General features: G+C 42.8%; 1 protein-coding gene across 1 annotated transcript in view; it reads left to right on the top strand.

Annotated features, from left to right (window-relative positions):
- The window catches only part of Tshz3 (teashirt zinc finger homeobox 3), a 221540-nt gene that overhangs the window by 173374 nt on the left and 30493 nt on the right, over window positions 1-17673 (top strand). Inside the window, exons 3-5 of the transcript XR_263394.2 lie at window positions 8551-8629; window positions 9501-9575; window positions 12610-12838. The gene's annotated coding sequence lies outside the window, so the exon portion shown is untranslated. The remainder of the gene's footprint in view (window positions 1-8550; window positions 8630-9500; window positions 9576-12609; window positions 12839-17673) is intronic.

Consider the following 17673-nt stretch of genomic DNA (forward strand, 5'->3'; position numbering starts at 1 on the left):
TTCCTCAGCCGTGTGGCTCTACACTTCCTAGCACCCTGGACCAATGGTTTTTGTATTTCCTTTTTCTGGGTCTTATTTTGCAATATGTCCTCTGCATATGTTTAAATAGAGGATTAAGTCTATAAAATAGACTCAACTCTCACAGGCAGATGTAACTTTATTGAAGTTGGATTATTTCATCCTTCAAGATTTTTTAAAATTTTCATGCCACCCCAACTATCCAATTGGGTATCAGACACCAGACCGCATTCTCTGGGGTTCAAGTTTGCCTGGCCCAGGGCAAGGCCTGGGCAAAGAACCTACCGCATCCCAGAAGGCCAGGTATATTGAGAAGCATAAAGGGGAAAGGTAGAGATTGGGTTTCTTTGTTAAGTGGCATCAAAATCTAGGCCAGGCTCAGCTTTCTTCTCTCCCTACAGTGTGGGGAAAAATGTTGAGCTTGCTGATGGGAGCCAGTGTCTCCTCTGATCCTCTGAGGTGATCACGATAATAAGCTCCCATCTTAGGAGCTTACGGTGTTTGCCATTTTCCAAATGGAATGCAGGCACTTTGCTCACTCTAATTTCTAGCTTTATCTCCAGTTGTTTAGTAATGCAATCCTGAAAGGGTGAATTTGGACAATCGCAGCTTGGCCATTTTGAGCACATATGCTAGAACTAAGTCTTTTTGGCTCAGCTGTAGCTTGAATCTAATGAAAATGACAGATAATGCAGCGCTCTGTGTGCCTGCCAAAAAAGAGGATATTTCCCATGAGATAGCACCTGGTGATGCAGAAATAGACACTATAGATTTGTGATTGGCTGGTGCGTACGCGTATTCATATCTAGTCTGTATTATCAACCACACAAGATCACATCCTGGATAATAACAGCAACAATGGCATGCATAAAAATTACTGCAGCAAAAGGGGAAAAATACTAGATCAATTATGTCAATTATATGCTAGTACTTTTTCCCCTCACAGTTTTACCACCGAGAAAAGGTGGCATCTATCTCTGATGTAATTATTCACATGCTTATTCGTGGGTCCCCCCCCCTTTCGCTCTTCTCTTTTACACGCAGATATAAAAGAGCTCCCTTTTAGAAACACACCGTGGACTCCAACGTGCCTACATACATATGTGACTTACATTTTAGCAGTTGAATAATCAGTTACTTGAAAGTAAAGAGGAAACGCCTCTGCGTGTTCTAAAGGGATGCGATGGGAGGGGTGTACACTCAGATGACCTTACCTTAGAGCAAAAATGCCATCGGCCTCGAGAAGCGTCATAAATTAAGTTGCTATTTAAGCCCTGATTCTAGTAAAAGGGTCCAAATTTCCAAGGTGTCTTTAATGACTCTGTGCTGGGTGACAATGAAGTATTTCTTTAACAGACTGCCACTGAGCAAACATAAAAAATGCAGAGCTTGAAAAAGAGAGCTTGCTATTTTCCTGTCTTCTCTTTTCTCTTTCTCCTTTCCCCCCTTTTTTCGCCTTCTCCTTCCCCTTCCTTTTCTTCCTCCTCCTCTTCTCCTTCTTCCTTTTTCAGTCACCCTTCTTCTGTGACACTCTTTTGGTCTTCTCTTAGAGATGGAGTTGACAAAGAGCTGCGCACACTCCGGGAATGAGGCCTTGAAGTCCAAGGCTTGTGTAAGTGTTGGCTTCGTCATTTGACCTTCAGAAAGTCTGACCCTCACCCCCACCCAAGCCTCTGTCATGCCACCTTCAAAATGAGAGTGATGAGGGCACTTGAATAAGATGCTTTCCCAGAGCCTTTCAAGCTCTCAGATTTGAAGAGAAGAGTAATTTACCTAGGCTAGCTAAGGCGGAAGGTGATTTTGAAAGAGAAATACAAAATCATTAAGCAGATCAGTAAATTTGATAATGAATTGTTTCAATTAGATTCAGGTGGCAGCAGATGTTAAATTACTTTAGCAGAACCAAGCTTTGAGGTTTGTGGTTTACTTTTCTCATTTAAATATATAGATACAAAGGGATAAATCACATTTTTAGTCCAACTTCTCAAGAAACCCTACTGGGCAGAGGCCCCTTAAGCATCATTTGTGTTAGTGTGAGAGTTGGAGGTGTGGGGGCAGATGCCAGCACCACCTCTGATGATTTAGTGCAAGCTATGGATGGAGCCTGCTTCTCTTTGTGTTAAAGATCTCCTTCCCGTAAAGGAGGAAGAGACATATCTCTGACTCCAAAATGTGTCCTGCTTCCTTGAATCACTATCTGCCTTTGCCAGACTTTGAAATACATATTTCCAGTGTATCTGTACAGCTATTCTTCTGAATCCATGGTTCTGCATTTGTGCATTCAACCAACTGCAGATCAAAAATATTTTTAAAACATCGTGTCTGTACTGAACATGTGCAGACTTTTCTCCTTGTCATTATTCCCTAAACAATACAGTGTAACAAGTATTTATATCCCATTTACATTGTTTAGGTATTATAATGCAATCTAGGATGGATGTGTAAATTACACTCAAATCCTATACCATTTTATATAAGGCATTTGAACATCCACGGATTTTCGCACAGTGGGGGCCCTTAGAACCAAATGCCTCAGAGTATTGAGGGATGACTATGTTTTTCTTATTTTTCTTCTTTTTTTCCCTCTTTCCCTCTTTCTTTCTTTCTTTCTTTCTTTCTTTCTTTCTTTCTTTCTTTCTTTCTTTCTTCTTTCTTCTTTCTTCTTTCTTCTTTCTTCTTTCTCTCTTTGGGGTGCTAGGAAGAGAACCCAGGGCCTCACACCTGCTAGCCAAGCACTCCAGCTCTGAGCCTCTGCCCCAGCCCTTGGGGTGTATTCTGCTTGGCTGCTAGGCTGTGAGATCTGGTGGGTCTGGATCCCCTTGCATGCTGTAGAGACCCACAATCTTCTGGAGTAGCCTGTATGGTGCTGGTCATTTTGCATTGGGGGAAGGGGATGATGGCAGATGGACATTTCATTTTGGCCCAGTATGGGCTCAGGCATCTCAGACAACTGATCTGGGCAGACTTCCTATGCACCCCATGCTTGGTATGATTTCCACAAGATTGTGTCTTGGACACACAAGACTGTGTATCCATCCAGCTGCTCCCATGACTCTGGGACCCATAGAGGAAAGATAAAAGGACATCTTGGCCACAGGATGAATCTTTCCATCTTCTTCCCTCATGGCTGCATCTCTGCTAGAATCACATAGCTCTGGGGTCTTAATGGAAGGTGCTCTACATGGGGTGGGCACAGGGCAGGCTCTATTCATGTCTGGTCCCAGCAGACCCATTCTCTCCCCAGATCTCCTGCCAGGCAGCATGTAACAAAACCCCGCCAAGTCCACTGAGTTCCAGAGACAACTGCCTCTTTAAGAACTTATCTCATATTTTCAGAAATTGACTGTGAAAATTCTAAGTAATGGTGTGACATGATCACACTCACTTTCTGTAGTTAATCCTTCACGAGGGTCAGGCACCCCTCTCTTCTCAGTGGCTCATTTGATTGTCACCTACCTTGCACAAAACCTCCCAGCCCCGAGCACTGTCTGCTGGGTTGACAGGCAGTCAGAGTGCTGAACGCCGTGCAGGAATAACTGAATTAGAACAAAGCTGCCGGCGCTGTAATAAAGCGTTTAATGGACAGACAGCCTCTCTTGCCTTCCTTGGGGTAACACTAAATCCCTTTTTATTGTAGTTTGCACAGATGTTAGTGAGTTATCCATTTCTCTAATCATACTAGAAGTTGGCACATCCATCTTAAATAAGAAGACCAGCCCACTCGCTTTTAGAGAGTCCTTTTTCTAATAAACTTGTGTCAGTTTCAGGTCAGTTTTACCAATACAAATAAAATTCAAACAAATAAAAAGTATATTGTCTCATGATGAGATTTATGTAATTATGTCCCTTAGGTCACTTTAAATTTACACAGGGAGTTACACCCCGCATAGACCTCATTATAGCCTGGATTTTCTTCCAACTTGGGGACACGCACACACACACACACCAACACACATCCTTTGGAGTTGACAATATTGGATCTCTCCAGGTTGTGGTGTGGAACAGTTTTTTTCTTTATATCCAACAGATGAGCTGAGCTGTGGGTGAGCTACTTGGATCTTCTCAGAACCATCTTTAGGAGGTCACAAGATTGTTTTTTTCCCCCACATAAAATCAGCTCCCATGTACATGCCTATCCTAGTTTATGGACCACCCAAAGATCTTTCTGCAAAAGAAAATTTTGCACAAGAGAGCTTGCAGTGTCCCTCCCTACCCCCGCCCCATGTGTTTGTTAAAAGGAGGGAGGGTGTGAAAAATTCCTGCCCACCAAGGTGCTCCCAACTGCAACTTCTGTGGAACTGGGAAAGGTCACCTGAAGTTCAGGCCAGGATAAATAATTGCTGTGGTGAGGGGTTCCTTTTTCCCCTCCCATGAAGCTGATGGGTTCACAGCGGTAGCTGAATCTTGATAGATTGGCAGACACTGAAAGGAAACGCTTAGCGGTGACCCGGGCAGGGCTGCACTTCAGTTCTTTGGGCAAAGGGTAGGCAGCTGAGGATCCAGGGCTGGGTGGATGACAGAGGCCAGGTGACAAAGCTGCCTCTGTCCCTGCACAGAGCAGGAACACGTGCTGGTCCCAGCATCATCTCTGGGACAGGCTTGGCAGGACGGGCTCTCCAACACCACTGAGGCCCATGGCGGTTGCTTGCCTTGGTGCACACAGAATTACTGCTCTCTGGGGTCTCCCCCTGCAAGTGAGAAGGGCTGTCTCTGTTGTGCTTCCTGGTCCAGTCGACCACTTCATAAATCAAAGACGATGGGCTGCGTGTTAACCATTTGATGTCCAGTTGCAAACAGGAAAGCATTCCAGCTACTCCAATGGAACAAAATGGAGAAGGACCGCCCCGGTAGCTCTACCTCACCCACTCCCAGCTGCCAGGACAGTCACCCAAATTCACACAGGGCCCTTAGAATCTCTGAAGTTGCTTGCTGACATATCCATCCGACTGGGGAAACCGAAGCCCAGAGAGGTCAATGTGCCTAACCACCATCTGAAAAGGGGATAGAGAAGTTTAGACTGGTTCAGGAGGCTCTAACTCCAGCCTGGTACTTCTTCCTCCATCTCTTCCTCCATTCATTCATTCCTTTATTCAACTCTTTCATTCCACGTGTATGGAGAGCCTACTGTGCCTCAAATGCTACACTAAGGTGCAGGCAGCTGGGGAGAAGTTGCAGAAAGCTCATGGTGCATCATTTTTATGAAGAAATGTTACTCATTCTTCATATTTGGTCCCACTTGCCTGAGATTTCATCATTTATTTATTTATTTATTTGATGGTCCTGGAATGGAACCTAGGACCCTCTGATTGAGCTACTGCACTAGCTCCTTTTATTATTTTGAGACAAGGTCTTGCTAAGTTGCTAAGTTATCCAGGCTGTGCTCAAACTGGTGATCCTCTTGCCTCTGCCTCCCATAGTGCTGGGATTATAGGACTGTGTCACCTCACCCAGCTGAGATTTCATCTTTTAGAAGCTCATGTTAAGTACTTTCTAGGGGTCCAGCTGTGCAGTGGGTCCCCAAGAGTCAGAATGCAGGAACTGTGGTAGATTCAAGCTTCTATGGGTAATAGTGTAATGTTACGGGTCAATCATCCCAGAAGTTCTGAAAGTAGCACCTCTCTGTGTGAGCCCTCCCTTCCCTCCCACCAATCCAGGTATATTCCCTTTACTGCTCCCTGGACCACTGGGTGACCACCAAGAGGATGCCAAGGTTGAGGATTTAGGCTCTGGAGCCCCCTCACCCACTTTAAACTCTCAGCTGTCACCTGCTCACTGTGTGTGGGAATTCAAAGAGTGAATGTCACAGAGCTCTTAGGATGATACCTGGTAAGCCCCAAGTTCACAGCAGGCTTGACTACTTGACTTCGGCAGGCTTGCTCAGCAGCTCTGTGGTGTGTGTGCCTCTGGCCTCAACTTTTTCTATCACTGGGGCATGCTCATCTTTTAAAGCATATCACCAATAATTTTGCTCCTTGGCAACCCCTGTCAAACTTCCATGTACTCCAGTACAGAGCAAATCCAAGCTCTAAAAACTGGTATTCAAGACTCTTTACAGTCAGTTCCATTTTTATGTTTGCAGCTTCCTTGCTACCCATTCCTATACTTTAGCTAAATTGGCCCCATCTGTTCCTCTACCCACCTGCCTATCCAATCAAACATGTGCACTCCTCTTGTTTCAGGCTGACCCCCAGGCAGGCCTAAGAACACACTCATTATCAATGAAGCCTGTGCTGTCTGTGAGGCCCACAGGCTTACCTGCTGTCTGCATCTCAAGTCCCTACTTGAGTCTATCATTCTGGGCTTCATGGATTCATATGCTCAGACTTGGGTGTCAGCATCTGCTGCTAGGTGGGTTAGGAACCTCAGTGTTCTCTTTTAGCTAATGGAAGAGCTAGCTCTCCAGCAGCTGTGCAATTGTATGGGGCACACGAAAGACACTGTATGCCCTGGTACACAGTAAGAGCTCAAGGAACATGAATTATCAGATTGCTTCCTTGAGTTCCAGGTCTTGGGGTCTCTCTGAATGCCAACGACACTTAACTTTAACCCTCCTGGATGGGCTATGATTCTTTGTTACCTTGCTACTTTAGGTTAATCTAGCAAATCCTAACTCATGCTAAGCACATCGTAGGTGCTCAACCAAAACACTTGACATAGGGAAAGCAAAGACCCTTCATAACTCTTATCAGCCCTTAGCGGCTACTTAGAGAGAGGAGCTAAAAGTTCCAGGTCTGGCCTTGGTTGTAAAGAAATTCCATGATGAAAAAGTGTGTGTACCATGGGGTAGAAGAAGGAAAAGTGTGTGTACCATGGGGTAGAAGAAGGAAAAGTGGTCAGATTTCCACTTTTGTAATGCTTCAGGAAAATCCGAGAATGTGTGAGAAAAACCGTTTATTCATTCATCCATGCAAGTGTTTGAAAAAATTTTGTTGGCCCACGAGATAAATTTCCTCCTCTCTCTACATGAGTAACATAAAACACCATTTCATTTGACTGTCAGGTAATAGTCACATTTACACTGTCTATTTAAGAATATGGGGCCTGGGGATATAGCTCAGCGGCACAGCACTTGCCTGTCAAGTGGGAGGTTGTGAGTTCAATTCCCAGTACCAAAATAAAAAAAAGAAAGAAAGAAAAAAGAAAAAAGAATATGGTCAGCACTTTTTGAAAAGGTCTTGAGTAAACACTATAATTAGAGTTTTAAAATCCTAAGTAATAATAATCAGCTTTTTTCATCCCTTTTTTTACCCCTTTAACCATGACTGAACAACTGCTATGTTCCAGGCATTGTGCTAGGTGTTGGGAAACTCAATGAATAGGACCCAGATTTTATCTTCAAGGAGTTCATGGGCTCTGGGAGAATTAAAGCAGGTAGACCAGATGCTTCAAGTCACTGAGCTGTCTCACCTCCTCCTGGGATGCTAGGCACTGTAGTCAATGAATTCTCTTCCCTTTGGGCCCTCAGATACTACACAGGCACACAAACTGTACCATGAAAATGATCTATCAGGACCAAGAAACAAGGATCCATGCTGACATGTGGCAGGGGTCAGCCAGGTCTGGCCAGGGTCCAAATGCAGGGCTGCTGCATTTTCTGACATAGCTTACTGAAACAAGTCCATGGCCATTTGTTGACACACTGCCTATGACTCATGCCCTGCAGTGGCAGAGTTGAGGGTTAACACACAGCACGTGGCTTACACAGCCTGAAATATTTACTATCTGGTTGTTTATGGAAAGGGTTTGCCAAACCAGGCTATAGAACAAAATAGCTCAGGTCTGAAAATGCAGCTGTAGACCTGCCTAAATGAACTCTGCATGTCAAGGCCACGAGGGTGACAAAAGGCAAAGGAATTCTGAAAGGAATGCAGAGACCAGGAACTGCACATGCAGGTCCAGAAAAAAGATCTCATCTGTTTTCTCAAATGTACGTTTTCTCAAATTTATATTTGCCTAAGTGGAGACCAAGCAGAGAGTAATTTAAAAAGAGCAGAGAGACTAAATGAAATGTAATTCCAGGTGTGCATGTTTTTCCAATACGTGATTGGTTTGGTTAAATATACTATAAAAACCACATCAGTCTGAGGGATCTGGACCCTAGGGTCACCAAAATGAAACAAATTTTAAAACTGTTATTTCTCTTGGTGGTGTGGATGAATGTGCACATAGTCATTCATACATGTGTGTGATCAGGGTTATTCCATGTCAGATACATACACACTCTTCTAGGATCTAGAAAAGAATTGTAAACAAAATGTCATGACTTTGGAACTATGTAGAGAAATCTTGAACTGTGGAGATACAATTTGACAGTGAAGGAGGTGGGTAAATCAATGAGAAAGGTAAAAAAGTGCACAATGAACTCACACACATACATCAGCTTATGTGAAAATATGTATCTATAGTTCAACAGGTACACATATTTTAAGTCTAGGGAAATACTTATATTATGTGTTTGTGGTGTATATATGTATGTGTGTGTGCATGTATTTGAATGTATGTGCTTGTAACTGAATTGTCCTTTTATTTAAGACCTAAGAACCTGGGGCCTACCTTGCATGTTATAGCCTTCTCCTGCTGTCTGCTTGATAGAAATCCGCCACAAATGGAGGTAAGCTATACCTACATAACTATAGGACACTTGGAGGGCCAACACAAGATGAATATCTGGGGAAGGCTTACTTTATGGTTAGGGTTTGAGATCTGGCTTATTACTCTGACAGGTGGCACCAAGAAGCAGAGTCATTGGTAGGTGAGCTCCAGAGCACTGCCCTTCATTAATTGTAGCAAGGCTGTGAACCTCTCTGTACCCCATTTGCCTTACTTGTGATATGTAAACAACAACAGTATCTGTCTTGGGATTTATATAAGGATGAAACCAGTCAAGGAGGAAGTACAAGATCTGAAACAGAGTAAGAACTCAGTAAATGTGAGCTACTGTGATATTGTTTATGTTCATGGGCCAAGATGTGTTTTGTTACCTTCAAGAGAGATTTTGAGGAATGTTTCCTTTCAGTTGACATTCCCCACCATCAAAGCACTTTACAGTTGACAAAATACACCTATGTGTTGTTTTGTTGCAATGCTGTCCAGGGGAAATAAAGTGTGAGCTTCACAGGTAACTTTAAATTTTCTTGTTTGAAAATGTAGGGAGATACAGGGAAATTAATTTTTTAAAAAATATTTCCTAGAGTCCACCGGTAATGGGCAAAACAAAGACCTCCTTAAAGATATTTGAATCCTACAAATTTTTTTTACATAGCTATTATGGTTCGTGTCTTGATGTCCCCCCAAAACCTCATGCAGTCACAGAGCAGGCTTCTAGAGTTTATGATTCATCCATGGTCCAGTGCTGGGATTATGGGTGTGAGCGCTGCACCCACCCTGGGGCAGGGAACCTGCATAAAATATAAGGGAGAGAAACAGGCTTGCTTACTTTTCCTCTCTTTTGCTTTTTTTGTTGCTTTTGCTGTCTTCTGTAGCCATGAACTATTGCATCTGTCCTGTGCCACCCTGCCTTGGAGCCAGCCAAATATGGACTGAAATCTCCACAAACTGTAAGCTAAATAAACCTTTCCTTCCTTAATTCTGGGAGTCAGGTATTTTGTCTCAGCAATGAGAGAAAAGTGACTGAGACAATAGCCAAAGAGAACTGAGATGGTAATTTGAATTAAATGTGCCAGTCAGTTGATTTTACAATAAAACATTGGCTGGAATACTTGGGTAGGATGAAGGTAATCACAAGGGACCTAAATGTGGAAGATGTGGGCTGTGTTAGTCACCTTTCTGTTGCTGAAACAATTTCAAAGAAGGGAACATCATTTTGGCTCACAGATTCAGAAGGCTCAGTCCATAGTTAAGGACTTTCAAGGCACGAATGGTATGGTGAAGGGGCCTGGTGGAATAAAACTACTCAAGCTATTGCAGCCAGGTGGCCAAGACAAAGAGATAAAGCAGGAGAGCCAGAGCAAAAAGAAGGGGCATGGAACAAGTATACACTCTAGGATGTTATGACACCAGTGACCCACCACCTCCAATCAGGGCCCACCTCCTTGCAGTACATTGAGCTATGAACTTATCAATGGATGGATCCATTGATAGCTATAGTGTCCTCGTGATCCAATCACTTTCTGAAAACCGTACCTCTGGACACATGAGACTATTGGAGACATTGTAGATTTAAATCACAACTGAGGCGTAGACAGAGAGGTTCAAAGTAATGCCAAGTGTGAAGCTAAGACTAGCTCTTGCCAGACTGTAAGATGGAAGGTGAGCTATGTGGTGTTGGTGATGTCTGTATTATGGACATAATAAGGCAAAAGATTCTATGCTGGATGCTCCACAGAAGAACGTAGCTCCACTGGTACCTCCACCTTAGCCCAGTAGGACCTGCCTTGGAATTCTGACCTACACAGCTGTGAGATAATAAATTTGTGTTGGTTTAAGCCATCTAGTTTTCAGTAATTTGTTAAAGCCATGATAGAAGATGAATACACCAGGATACCAAATATTATCATTTCAACATGCAATCAATATGACAAATTACTAATGGAATATATTATACTCTTTTTTTCTATATTAAGTCTTTGAAATCCAGCATGTATTTTATATTGATGGCTTTTATTTTGCTTAGTCACATGTTCCAATGTTTAACAGCCCTATGTGGCTAAATTCTATTGCTTTGAACAATTCTGTCTTAGATAAACCCCCATCTATCTGAGTGGTGATATCAACAGAAGGGAAACACAAGGAGGGCACATCAAATTATAGATACACATGCCTGGTTAGCAAGAAATTTTTATCTACTCCTCTAGCAATAGGAGATAGCTTGCTGTCACTTCTGTGTATTATAAGTGCCTCTGTATACCCTTCTTACTCTAGACTTCCTGTATACCTGTAAGAGAGAGTGTCTTAAAGTGAAATGTCTGCAAAAATATTTTTGGGGTTAGAATGTCAGCATAATTTCAGTTCAATACCTAGAGCCAGATTGCTCTGGAATCATCCTACCAATTGACCACCCTGCTCTGAGGAAGGAAAGTGTCTAGTATCCCTTCACTCCTACACTTCTTATGTGAAGGATTCCTTGGCCTAGTCACACTGAGCAGCAGGAAGTGTCTGCTAGCCCTGTCCCCATGTACCTAGTGTCCCTCTGCTCATTCTTGGCTTCTTTGGTTAAGGGGATGTCGATTTTGCAGGTCATGACTAAGGAATGGGCTAGAGTCAACTGTATTAAGCCACCAAAGGATGAACTTTAATTTCACCACCTCTTCTTAGGCTTAACTCACAAAACATATTGCACTTTAACGAAAAAGGGGAAAAAAAAAGAAAGAAATCCATGAAGCACTTGGCTTTGATACTGATGACCCTGGGAATGATTTTGCAACGCAGGAAATCAATTTCCTGGCCTTATAACATCATTTCCAGAGGTGTGATCACCAGAAGAAATGGTGCGCCCATAAAGATCGCTGTACTTCTTCAGGTGGATAATGATCGGGGAGTCAAAGTCTCTCACTTTAAATAGGCACCCTGGGTGGCTTCCCGATACAAGCTCTTGCTCCCTTCTGACCAGGACTGCACAGGTGAAAGAGGTCCTATCATACTGGCCATATCATATTTTGTTTAGCCAGAGAACAGTGTTTATTAAAATGGGGAAGATTCCACCCTTCTCAAGAAAATACAAGGTAGTTAGAGATTAGAGTGATTGTTATTTAAATTCTGGAAAAAAATCTCTTTCTCACTTTCTGCTTCCAGTCACTCATTTACTTAACAGTATTTATTGAAGACCTATGATGTGCCAGACATTGCCCTATGTACTCATAATGCATCACTGAATATATCTGATAAAGATTTCTGTCATCTTGGAGCATACATTCTTATGGGTGGCAGACACACAGTAAATAATAAGCAGGATAAGTAAGTGAATAATATCAGTTCATTTGTTCTTATTATGCTCTTACCATGTTGTAGAAGCTGAGGTTTCCATTACATGGTCCCTAACCTCAATGGGTGTGCACTTCACTAGGTGAGGCAGATAGATAAGGACCTGCAAAGCAGGCTGCTAATTAGACCATTATTCAGGGCATATTCATATGGTGCACCAAACACAATAAAGTATGTTTTATTCATGGTGGTGTCAGTAAGGAGCTTGGGGTAGGTTCTGTTCCAGAGTGTTGGAGATGACCCCTTGGGTTCCAAGGATAATGGGTTGATGTCTTAGAAAACAAGTAGAGGAAAATGGAAGAGAGAGTTCAGGGCTGGGAAAGCTCATGAGGTTCAAGTTATGAGGGGCAGAAGAAGGTGAGGAGCTGGACTTGCATCTGGAAACAATTTAAAGTTGTCATCTGTTCTGAAATGTTCCTGCATTACAGGTGCACTTATTTAAGAGAACAACTCTCGATCCTTGGAATCTGGCTCACAGTGAGCCCTCAAAAAAGTCTAGGCCACAAACGAGTGAAGACAGAAAAATGTGTCCTTAAATGCAAGACACCATTATTCCATTTTCCAGTAGGATGGTCACTTTCATGCTACGAAGCTGTGCTAGGAAATCCTGGTGAGCAATCAAGTTGGGCTCATGTTATTTCTTTATTTCAGAAATGCTGTGATTTGAAGACAGACTTCCAGCATCCCTTATGTCATGGCTGCGCTCTATTGGAAGGGGTTATCTAAGACAGGAGTACAAAGGATTCCGGATGAGTATGCTTTGTCTAAGCAGCAGCACCCCCAGGAAAGCCTAAAGCCTGCCCGAAAGAGGCTGGATTCACTGCTCACTCCAGGTCACCGAGGGGACAGGAGCTGATGTGGACAGCAAGAGGGATTGATGGTTAGTTAGCTTTACTCCTCCACCTTTTCCTTCAGATTCCACATGGGCTTGGTCATTCTCTGTGGCGTGATCTCTGAGGAATAAATATAAGAGACTCTTTTACCACTGTTCTACACAGGTAGAGGTCCAGGGACCAGCAACATCCCCTCAGCAAGCCTAGGATCTTTCTCTGTGAAGTAGGATAATCATAGGCATAAGGATAAAAACAAGACAGCAAGGGCTCTGTACAGCATCTGTCCCTTAGTAAGATTTCCTTAGTGCTGATTCTGTTCTTTCTCTCCTGCTATCCACTGAGTGATGCAGGGCAGATGTCCTGGGTGGACATAGCTATGTCTTTGGTCATTTTGACTAACTTAGCGTCTGGAGTGCAAGATCATCTGTCCAGTGATCTGGTTGCCACACAGCTTAGACAAAGAAGTGCAACACGGATTTGCTATTGTTTCATAGCAAACATGCACACGCCTCAGTGGTCCACAGCAGTGAGCATTTATGTCACTCATTAGCCTGTGGTTTGGCTGGGGCTTGGCCCACCTAGGTGGGGCTCAGCTGGATGGCTCTACTCTAAGAGTCTCACATTCTCTTCCAGGGACCAGCTGGCAAGACTGGCATGTTCTTCTCATGGGGGTGGAAAGATGCATAAGAAAGGCACAGAAACACAGTTTTCCTCAGGTCAAGACTCACGACTGCTAGATTTCAAGTGACCTCATCCCATTGGTCAATGTTGATAATGCAGTCAAACACAAGGGTGGAAAGTTTTGTTTCACACTTTAATGGGAGGAACTAAAAACTCACATAGCAAAAGGCTGAACACTAGGAGTGGCTAAGGATCAGGGCCGTTAACTTGATCTTTCACCAGTTAGATCGGTGATTTCATCACACCTACAACACTGAGAGAGGGCAAATTATAGTCCTGCGCCCCCTAATGATGAGGATACAAAAATGCATCACTAGGTGACTGGCATTGTATAAACGCAGGGTGTCCTCTAACACAAACCTACGTGATGCAACCTACTGCACACTCCTAGGCTATATTATGTATTATATAAACAATGCATATATATTCACATAATAGCCAGTTGCTCCTAAGGATACATAAACAAAATAACCTAGATTAAATGAAACAAAAAAGAAAATGGTACAATGCAGAGACACGGTAAACACAAGCTGTATACCTCTATAACTGGCCACACTGTTTTACTGCAATTTTTTTTTTTATAATAATAAGGAATTCCCTCTAAACTAACAAGAAACCATATAGTGTAGTAAATACTAAGCCAGAAACAATCAATTGTTTTCCTCAAATATTATGTGCTGCACATAATTATTTTATGTCTTTATACTACGGGCAATGCAGTGGGTTCATTTACACCAGCATCACCACAAACATATAAGCAATATACTAGTGATAATGTAATGACAGCTGTAATGTCATTAAGTGATAGAAATCTTTCAACTCCATTGCAATCTTTTGTTTTAGTGCTGGGTATCCAATCCAGGACCTCAAGCATCCTAGGCAAGTGCTCTACCACTGAGCTATGTCCTAGCTCTTGTGATAATCTCATGGGAGTACCATTGTCCATGCAGGCTGTTGCTGACTGAAAAGCTGAATGAGTTGCCCAAAGACCCCAGTGACATGCCACTCCGGCCACAAATGATTGTCTTTCCACCACTTTCTTTATGAATAGGAGGCGGAGAGAATTAATTTCAATCATAGCCTTTCTCTTTCCAAGGATGTGTCCTATATTTTAGAAGACCTGTAAGCAAGGTTTACATTTATTAATAAGAATACCTAGCACTGTCATATTCTTTTTTTAGACACCTTTTTATGAATAGCCATACGGTAGAAATCTGGCCTTTTTGTATTATTATCTTATGTCACAGTGTTATCAAGTACTTATGTTGTGCCACACACAGTAAATAGCTGAACCCCAAATGTATTATGATTTTAACCCAATCCACCAACCCATTTCAGCGAGATAGTTACACTGAAAAATAAATCATTAGAAAGGGAGCAGAGCTTGAGTGGAGCTGCTAGATTTGGTTATCAAATACTTAGCTATTCTTCAGTATTTGGTGGGTTGAAAGATTTATCTGGTTGTCTGATGAGATTTTTTAATTTCTTTCTGAATGCTGGCTGTGTTGGTCTGACTCAGTTTCATTTTTTTGGCCTGGTATGACTTTGGGATGCTTCTAGTCATAGTGAGGCCATGAAAACATAGACCTGGCATGGTTCAGGCACCTTTCCAGTGGGTTCTCTACAGTTCTTGGAGCTACTGTCAATAGCAGAACTATCTCCTGGTATGCCACAAGCATACAAAGAGAAAATAAAGACTGGAAATGGACAGGGCATGGGGTATGGGTGAGTTCTGCATTTTTCAGGCCAAATGATCCAGAAAAGATGAAATAATTGTACAGATCCTGCTGCTTCCTCATCATGAATTCCAGTTCCATGAAATGGGGTTTTCCCAGTCTGGGAATGCTGAAGGTCTGACCACCCTTGGGAAGGTCCTCCCATTAAAGTATGAAGGTTGCTTTGGCCCTCAGTCAGATTAGAATGATAGTTTCCCAGCACCATGCAAAGTCTCTGAACTCAAGAGGATATCCTCCAGTTCCAGTGTTTATTTAGTCTTCTCTTCCTGATCATCCTTGAAGCCATACCCTCAGCAGCCTGCTATCTCTATCTCTGGACAATCATGGCGAAGAGAAACAAACTCAGGCCTTATGAGGTAGAATGACAAAGGGCAGGCGTATTCCCTAAAGACACTGCATTTTCTGTCTCTGTCTCTGTCTCTCCCTGTTTCTCTCTCTGTTTCCTGTTTCTCTCTCTCTCTCTCCCTCTCTCACATCTACCCAGGGGAGTTGCTTCCCATGTGAATGGAAATACCGAGTAGCAAGGAACCAGCCACCCATACCTGAACCCTCAGAAAATTCTAGTCAAAACTCAGTGGTGAAACTTTTTTACTTTTTCTTTTTTTTCATCTTTCTTTTTTGTATTTTTTTTCCCTAAAGCAGAATTCTCAGTCTGCAGAACTGTCTAGTGAGAAATTTACAGGGAGAATTGACTCTTTGTCTCTACAAAGCCATGAAGGAAAGAGTCTAAGTGATAATTGTATGCACAGTTCAAAATATTTTAAATGAACTTGTTCTGACAAAGAAATAAGTTATGAAGTTAACTTTTGTATGTGTGTGAATAATTAAACTATTGTCACCACTTTAAATTATCATCCATTGTTAACTTACATCATTAAATCTTACCTCTTTGCTAAAGAATAATGAAAAAAATGCACTTAATTAACAGTTATTGCAAGCTCCAGGCCATTGATAACGCCAGTCTCAGTCTGAAAATCACGGGTGTGTTTTCCTTCCCTGTTGTGCTGGGAAGCGGATGTAGCCTGCCTTGCATTGGAATGGGTGGATTCTCTCGCATCAGGGCAGACTCTCCCTGGAAAATGTGTTCTTCCTGACTCATCCAATCACATTAGGGTTTGCTTCTGTGCAAAGGAGGGGTCTTGGGGTTGCAGCCTGAGCCTTTGTTCTCCTTATGGAATTTATGAAATGTCCTTGGCCACTGCCATATTGTAGGACAAGCTCCTCCCCCCGTCAGCCTATGGGTGCAACATTTAAACTATGTATCTGATAATTTGGGAGGTTGAGAAGTGGGTGGCTGGGTTAGAAGAAAGGGATATAGGGTGAGTCTCTCAACAGATCTCCAAGGAAGAAGATGACTCATGTTAATTCCCTTGTTGTTTCGATTAAGGAGGTGATAGATTTTTTTTTTTTTTTTTCTGGATATTGTTAAAGAGGCTTGCCAGGCCTGTAAGGAGCGTGCGGCATTCTTCAGATGAAATAAGGCCAATCAGTGGAATAATGAGGAAAGTAATATCTCCCCGGAGAGCTTGATGGGGTTTTCATCAAATCAGCCAACCTTTTCCCGTCACTTACCGCCACACACTCCAGGCAGGCCTCGTTTGCTCGCCTTCCCTTTGTCCAAACTTCCTTGTGGTTATTGCTGATAACTGAATACTCAAGGCCCAGGAAATTTATGCTCACTTGATACCTCCTCTTTTTTGAAAACATAGTTATTAACTCTGATTTCCTTTTCTTTATTGACTCAGTTGTCCCTTAAATTCTGGGGAGGGTTCCGAACCAAACGGAAGGTGGAAGATGAAGTTGCAGAGTGAGAGGGTATTTGCTCCTTGAAGTCTCCTTGGACTAGAGCTGAGGTGGGCAGTCCCTTGTGCCAACTAGACTCTGGGGTTAAGAGGAGACATGAAAAGGGGTCCCTGTATGAAGGGACAGACCCCATTATGGTAGTCCCAGGGGAATTTGGTGTATCAAATATTCCCTCAATCCTTTTTAAAATTTTTCCTTCCTTTCCTTTATTTCCTCTCTTCTCCCTCCCTTTTTCCTCCTCCTCCTTTTTCTTCTCTCTCTCTCTCTCTCTCTCTCTCTCTCTCTCTCTCTCTCTCTCTCTCGCTCTCTCTTTCTCTTTCTCCCTTTTTCTGCATAACCAATTGAACCCAGTACCTTTGCACTGAGCTACATCCCAAGCTCTTTTTTTATTTTTCATTTTGAGATAGGCTCTCACGAGTTGCTAAACTGCCATGGCTGGGTTCAAACTTGAAACTTTCCTGCCTTGCATTGTGTACACCTCCACACCCAGCTACTCAACCCATTTCTTTGATTCAACCTCACAAACAATGGTGCCTGAACACCCACTAGCTAAATAGCCATCTCGTCCTATGGCTTAACCAGAACAGCAGGGCCCAGTGTGAGAGAGGATTAAGTGATTTGGTTTGAAATATGTGTGTAAAACATCTGGTGTGTGTGCCTTG

The sequence above is a fragment of the Chinchilla lanigera genome, unplaced genomic scaffold (genome assembly GCF_000276665.1).
Source record: "Chinchilla lanigera isolate Chin_1 unplaced genomic scaffold, ChiLan1.0 scaffold00067, whole genome shotgun sequence".
NCBI classification, from domain to species: domain Eukaryota; kingdom Metazoa; phylum Chordata; class Mammalia; order Rodentia; family Chinchillidae; genus Chinchilla; species Chinchilla lanigera.